Raw genomic sequence first — 7586 nt, 5'->3', positions numbered from 1 at the left:
CCACTAATCCATTTAAAAATCTGGCATTCCTCTTCTTTTGAATCTTGCACCAGTTTCTATCAGTATCTGTAGATAGAATTCTTAATCTTTATCACTTATTATAAGGACTTATTCATACTTATTTAATTTTTGTTACTATTTAAAGAAGAATGAATGTTTCAAAAGAAATTATTTAATCGGCAGGACCCGGTTGATCAGATTAATACAAGGTGTAAATATATTTGGTAAAATTCAACATTCTAATTTGACGGTATGTCTGAATAAACTTATTTTTAAAAAAATATTGTGATGTTTACTATCCCCCGTCGTCTTACATCCCAGAACTAAAATGATCACACACAATCTACCAATTTAATGAGAAGAAGAAGAAGAATGGGTAAACGCCCTACTGGTAGTTTCATTAATAAAGAAAACGATACGACGTTTGAGTAAAGGACCTCCTGCTTATGCGACGCCAAATCCTTTTTCTTCATTCAAGGGAAATCATTATTAACTGAGAAGCACAGACGTTTGTTAGGAATCCTTGATAGAAGTTCCATGAAATTTATGAGCTACATCATCGATTCCTTTCCTAAAGAACATCATCAAAGCAGAAATATTTCATGAATCATGAAGCTTCGCTATAACAAATGCGTTCTCTTCATAGCTTGATTCTCTCTCTCTCTCTCTCTCTCTCTCTCTCTCTCTCTCTCTCTCTCTCTATCTATATATATATATAATACTATATATATATATATATATATATATATATATATCCTATATCATTTCTCCAACTTGTAACTACATAGAACATGAATTATGTTGAACTCAAATGCACTGTAAATGAAATAAGCCAACATAATCTAGTGTTAAAGGTGAGATTTAGACATTTATGTGCCAAACCATTTTTCACTTGATGTTCTAGTGGGTTAGAACATAGTCAGCTATCACTGGGGCGGTGGGGGAGGAAAACAGAAAGGTTTTCAAGTGCAGATGTAATAAGGAATAGGTGACACTGAGGCCTACCGGTAAGAGAAACTTGATAATTGGCAGATAGGTTGTCTGAGGGACGAACGAACCGAATTGGACAGAACTTGAAAGATAATGAAGGGAACCATCTTCGAATTAATAACTTTTCAAAGAAATTTATTGTTGCTCGGGAGACCATCTAAAAAAATTCTAAAAATGTGGATAATTTTATGTAGCATAAATTTCTTCATTACTTGTTATTTTTACTTTTTAAATAATATATGTTTACTGATACTGTATAATAACTACGTGCATCCATGGGTGCAGGTTCATTTATATTGTGGTTAAGTGCTCTTAGCATATTATCACGCTTTGATTTCACACACTGAATATCATTCCGCGGAATACAATAGAATTGACTTCCACCTTTTGTGTGTCGGTATATCTTCGTAAGTCTCTCTCTAAAACTGGCACAAGGAAAAGTCTTTTATCTTCTTGCTTAGTGATGTATCAGTAATTTCAGCTCTGCTTAATATTCAACAAACTGTAGTCATCAAGTTTGTAACAAAATATTATTGCTGTGATTTACGGTAATTAAAGTCTTTTGTTTCCTTCGTCTGCCAATACTAAAGGGTTTATGCTGCAATTTTCTGATATGCAATTCGTTATACATGACGGCGCAATTTTTTCTCTAAATTTTACAACAGAGTCGAAGAGTTGAAATTGTATATAAGAAATAAAAATCTTTAAAGTAATTGTCGGAGGATAGATTGCCATCGGCCAGTTTTGCGATTCTTGGCTCCGCAGGTAGGCATAAATCTATATATATATATATATATATATATATATATATATATATATATATATATACATATATACATATATATATATACATATGTGTGTATGCGTGTGTGTATATATATACATATGTAAATATATGTATACTGTACATGTATACACGTGTGTGTGCGCTAGTGAGTGAGCATGCATTTCCTAATAGCTAGTAGACTCTTACAGAATTCCTTATATTTTTTAAGACGTTAAAATATGTGATGAATCAACTTCTCTTTAATTCGAGGTATAACACTATTGTACAGCATTACGTAAGCAACAGCACCAATTCGCAAAATATTGCCAGTGACTTGTTGGATATTTCAATTTTTCCATTTCTTCCCTTTTCATGTTATTTACTTACTATTTGGTCAAATTTAGAGAACATAATATAAATTATTTGAATTATTCTTGGTTGGGAGTAAAATTTCTACGAAATAAAATCGAACGATGTCATCCATTTATGGATTTGAAACGTCATCATGTCGCCTTTGCTTTTCACCCGGGGCGCGAGAGAAACAGCGCTCAGGGGGTGCCGTTGCAACGGCACCACCTCCCAGCTGACCTACACCAGATACTGCTCGCAGAATGTGATTGGCCGTTCACCTGGTCACTGTAAAATGAAGGTATGTGCAGATGAGATGTGTGAGAAGACATTTACCTTTTATGGACATTCAATAGGCTTTGATATTCACGTCAATAATAATGATAATAATAATAAAAATCGGTCGTCAGCAAGTGTAATCTCTGCATCCACAGCCAAAATCGAAAGCTGTAGGTTTTTTTCTTTCTTTCTTTTTTTGAGCTTTGATTCAGGTCAGGCCACATTGTTTGAATATGACTTGGCAATATCTACTACAAAAAAGAGAGAGAAAAAGAAGTAAAATCTTATTTATACTCAAACCAGTTTTAGAAAGTCATGAGAGACGAAGGTCTCATGGCAATTTCATTAAAAAAGTAACACTCTGCTACTTATATGCCTTTCTATGTATGTGCATAGATCACTCTAATAATTTCATATGATGTAACAAGTCCGGATTAGAACACATAAACGTACAGTAACTGAATGAATGAATACATGTATGTTCCATACCCCTTTAGATATTTACGCAAACAATATATAGCATATACTTCCTCCACCACACACACACACACACACACACACACACACATATATATATATATATATATATATATATATATATATATATATATATATATATATATATATATATATATATATATATATATATATATATATAAAGTCACAAATGTCACACTTCAAATCTCATTTACTTTGCTTGAGGGATTAACTGAGCCTTACTCGCCCAACCAAAAACCATATATATATATATATATATATATATATATATATATATATATATATATATATATATATATATATATATATATATATATATATATATATATATATATATATATATTTGTGTGTGTGTATAAGCAGATTTCGACGTACCCTCCTGTCGAATTCAGGACTTGTACTTAGAACTGCAATTAACAGAATATTGCCCTTAACCTATTTTTACCTTTCAAAAAGCTTGCTTCGAATCGTGATCGTAGTAGTTCTTCTGTCTTCTTCCTTTCCTTCTTCTTTCTTCCTTCTTTTCTTCTTATTTCTTCCTTCCTCCTCTTCTTCCTCTCCTTCTTCTTCTTCCTCTTCTTCTTCTTCGAGAGAGACGTCTCAAACGCCTCAGATTAATATGACTCATAATTCACAGTCGATGAAACAAACCTACTTTTAGAAACCATAATCAAGCACAAACCAGCTAAACTAGACGCACTCAGACAACCCAAGGAGACAATTTCGTTTGAATATATTTACGAAAAGAATTGCAAAATGCGGGGCAGGTTGGGCAGGCCAGTTAAACGAAGGCAGGTCGAGCAGGCCGAGTGTGAGAGGGCGGACCAGCGACTCGTATTACTTTCCTGGAACGAAGGGTCATTTCGATTCGAGCGAGACTCAGTAACCTGCGGTCGATGCTCTCATGGAGTTCCCGAACTCGCTGCAAAATATGTGAGACATGGTTCCACTACGAATGTTCAGGCACTGAGGTCAAATACACACCAATACTTCAGAGTAATAACATACTATTGTACATCTGTAACTATTGCAAGAGGCCCGAACGCATAAAGAATAAATCACTGAAGATGAAATTGAAGAAATAAAAGCATACAGGCATTAGCAAAGTTGATTTAGGATTCGGCTCAGAAAACTAGTGACGTATGGAGCAATACTGATGAAATTCAAAACAAAATTGACAATGTTGATAAAGATGTAAAGATTATGACAAATGTGGACAAAACTTATGCCGAATCACTCAAGACGAAAAAAAGGTGCTTTTGATCAAATCTACTGACGAAAAGAGGACAGCAGCAAATGAAAAGAAACAAACTATTACAAGTAAAATAACGGCGCCAGTTGAACATGTTAAAACGACAAGAGACGGACACTTATTTTAAGATATACAGATAGGAAAAACTTAGAAAAAAAAAACAATGACAGAAATTCAGGGATTCAGTAATATATCGGTAAATGAGAAGGGTAAACTTAAACCCAAAATAAAAGTAGTATACGTTCCGAAGGAAGAAGATGACATTGTCAATAACATTATAAAGAAAAATCCATGGATAGGTACTCTCTTTTCTGAAGACGACGACTTAATAATTATAAAAAAAAGTGAAAGCCAAAGATGACAAACATAAGCACTATATATCATCAAATGCACACCACAAATACGAAAGGCTATCTATGATAGAGGTGATAAGTTGTGTACACTGTGTAGCCGATGTAGAGTTTACGACTGTTACATGCCCTATCAATCCTATAAATGTCAGGAATTTAGTCTCTGATTTGGTCATAGGGCAACAAATTGTAGAAATAACCAAGTTTGCCCTAAATGCGGCGAAAATCATACATCAAATGAATGTATGTACTAGCACCCCCTTAAAGTGTAAAAATTGTGAAAATAAGAGACAGCGAGACGGAGCATAAAACGTATGATGGAGATAAGTGCATAATACAGGTATAAAGAACAAGTATCAAAGGCGAAAAGTAGTAATAAGGATCATGGCTTTGACTGATAATCTTCTATGCAATTTAATAAATACACATCTTTAGGAAATAAAACCAACATTATTAGAAATCTTATAAATGATCACAATCTAGATTTATGCATGCTAACGGAGACCTGGCTAAGTAATAATGTAAGTGATTATTCTAAAAAAAATAAATAAATAAACGAAATGACGCCAGGGTCTCACAACTTTTACTATATACCGAGAGAAAAAAGTATAAAAAATTTCCATAATGAACCCAAATGTGTTCAATACATTCGAATATATCAACACTAAAATTACACGCATAAACAGCTTATAACACTTATAACACTTTACAAACTACCGAGCACAAGTAAGAGATCATTCCTAGACGAATTCAGAGACCTCCTAAACTTGTTAGTGGATAACAAGAATACAATGCTTTGTGGTGACTTCAATCTGCATTTAGATGATACTGATGACAATTATGTCACAGAATTTGTGGAGTTACTTGAAAGCCACGACCTTGAACAATACCATTGACTTGGTGATAAAAAAACAAAAACATTGAGATTGTGAGTGACATACAAGTGTAGCCTGAATGTTTGATATCCTCAACACATAAACTATACTCTGTTTTTTTTCATCTGTCCATCCGCCTGTGGTGTTTGTGTATGGTAACACTGCGTCTCGGGCTTTAGATAGTTACATTAGCTTACATTTAACGATTATAATAATATCCTATTTCGAATATTAACGGTGTAATTAGCATATAGTAAATTATTAAAACACTTTTCAGTTGGAAATGTACACCCAGATATTATTTTATTTACCTAAAACTTACACTCATCGTAACTATTTAAAGCCCGGAACGCAGTGTTACCATACAAAAACACCACAGGCGGATGGACAGATGAAAAAACAAAAACAAAAAAACAGTATAGTTACATTCAGTATAGATATATGGAAAGACTATGCAAAGAAAAATACTATCACTTACAGAAACAAAATCAACTTTTAAAGCTGATAAATTTATTGTTGAGAGCAAAAAGAAAATAAGAGAAAAAAGCCATGAGTACAAGTGTAATTTGAGGAATACCTGGACAGGTGACCAGACATGAGTAAGCTGATTTACAGACTACAGCAAAAGTATATTAGCTTCAAACTACAACGATAAATGTCCAGAAGTGAAAAGGCAAATAATAGTTGAAGAAAACGCCAAATGGTTTAATGGTGAATTAGGTGAAGCTAAGAAAAAAGAAAAGAAAATTGGAAGGCCTATGGAAAAGATCGAAAAAATCAAGAAGTAATGAAAACTGGTCACTATAAAACAACCAGAAATCAGCACAACGACTTAAATATGAAAACCAAGAAAACATGTTACAATCAAATGTTTAGTGAAGAGAAAAACCCTAAAAAAAATCCACGATAATTTAGCCGGAATATTGGAACTCAAAAAAGAAAATGTTCTTCGGGTGAGAGAGCATTCGAACATTGTGCAAATAGACTATACAAGAAAATGCCGCCTGTAGTGAAGAAGTGAAGATCAAACAAGAAGAAAACAAATTTTAAAAAAGAACTAAAGACTCTCCTATTCTGCAGGAGCTATGATACTGACGAGAAAACACTAAAAGAAAAGTATAAAATATAAGAAGTGCCTTATTTTGAAAACGTACAAGGCCCGCCAGAGAGGGAATCATCCCTGTGGAGGGCTGCACATAAAAACCAAACACGTAAGCAAGTAAGTAGGTAAACCCTTCAGCGGGTGCTCTTGTTTGTTGCAAACTTATTTTGTTAAAAAAATCTAATGTTAAAGAAGAATGACATTACATTTTAAGGAAGAGACGGAAAAAATAAATAAAAAGAAAAGAAGGGGTGTTGGTGGAGGAAAGAAAGAGGTAAGCGCTCTTACACACACACACACACACACACACACACACACACGCATGCTTTGTGATATACAGGGCTTATCCTAAGTTTGTGCAAGACTATTCCAAAGATTGCTGATCGAACCAGCTCTTGAATAATGGGTTAAAATGAAAGACATTGTAAGCCTTCACATAGACGTGACTTTCACCTAGGTCTGGCTTGTGCTACCACAATCCACTGACAAAATGCGAAGCTATGACGCTGCAACAGCAATTAATCGCAAAACCATGAAAAACTTTTCTGTGGCTTCATCTTATACGTAGGATTTAATTCCGACCTGTTTGTAGTTTCTTAGACTTTATTTCTCCGTTTATTTAGATTAGTTTGACATTTTTTCTTGTCTACCCATTAAAGTATGTCAATTTGGTGCATGCCTTATTAAAAAAAAAAAAACAGATGAATGTGAAGCCGAGTTTCTGTTAATAAGCTTTAACTACGAAATTTACTGAAACAAGCGTTATTAAATGCAAAGATTTTAAACAAGAATTTTCACAGGAGAATTTTCAGTATTAGTTGTAGAATAAGTGGTAAACATTTGAAGCAAATCCCTTCTGTCATATGGTAGAAACAGTCATTTAGGTGAGTAGGGGCGCAGAACGCCACTGCAGCTGTCAAGCATAATTATAATATTATGATATATGCCATAAATATTACCCTTATGAAGCAGTATAATCAGTACTTTGCTTATGATTTTTAGAGTTATATTATAGCATTTTCTATTCCACTTCATCTATTCTTGGAAAAAGTGAAAATGTTTATCTTCTGCAATTCCAGAAAATGGTAATTTATTTTTACTTTCTCCAAGAATGGATAAAGTGTAA

The sequence above is a fragment of the Macrobrachium nipponense genome, chromosome 39, assembly GCF_015104395.2.
Source record: "Macrobrachium nipponense isolate FS-2020 chromosome 39, ASM1510439v2, whole genome shotgun sequence".
NCBI classification, from domain to species: domain Eukaryota; kingdom Metazoa; phylum Arthropoda; class Malacostraca; order Decapoda; family Palaemonidae; genus Macrobrachium; species Macrobrachium nipponense.
The sequence above is the reverse complement of the archived record's forward strand: the minus strand, read 5'-3'. Positions refer to the sequence as shown.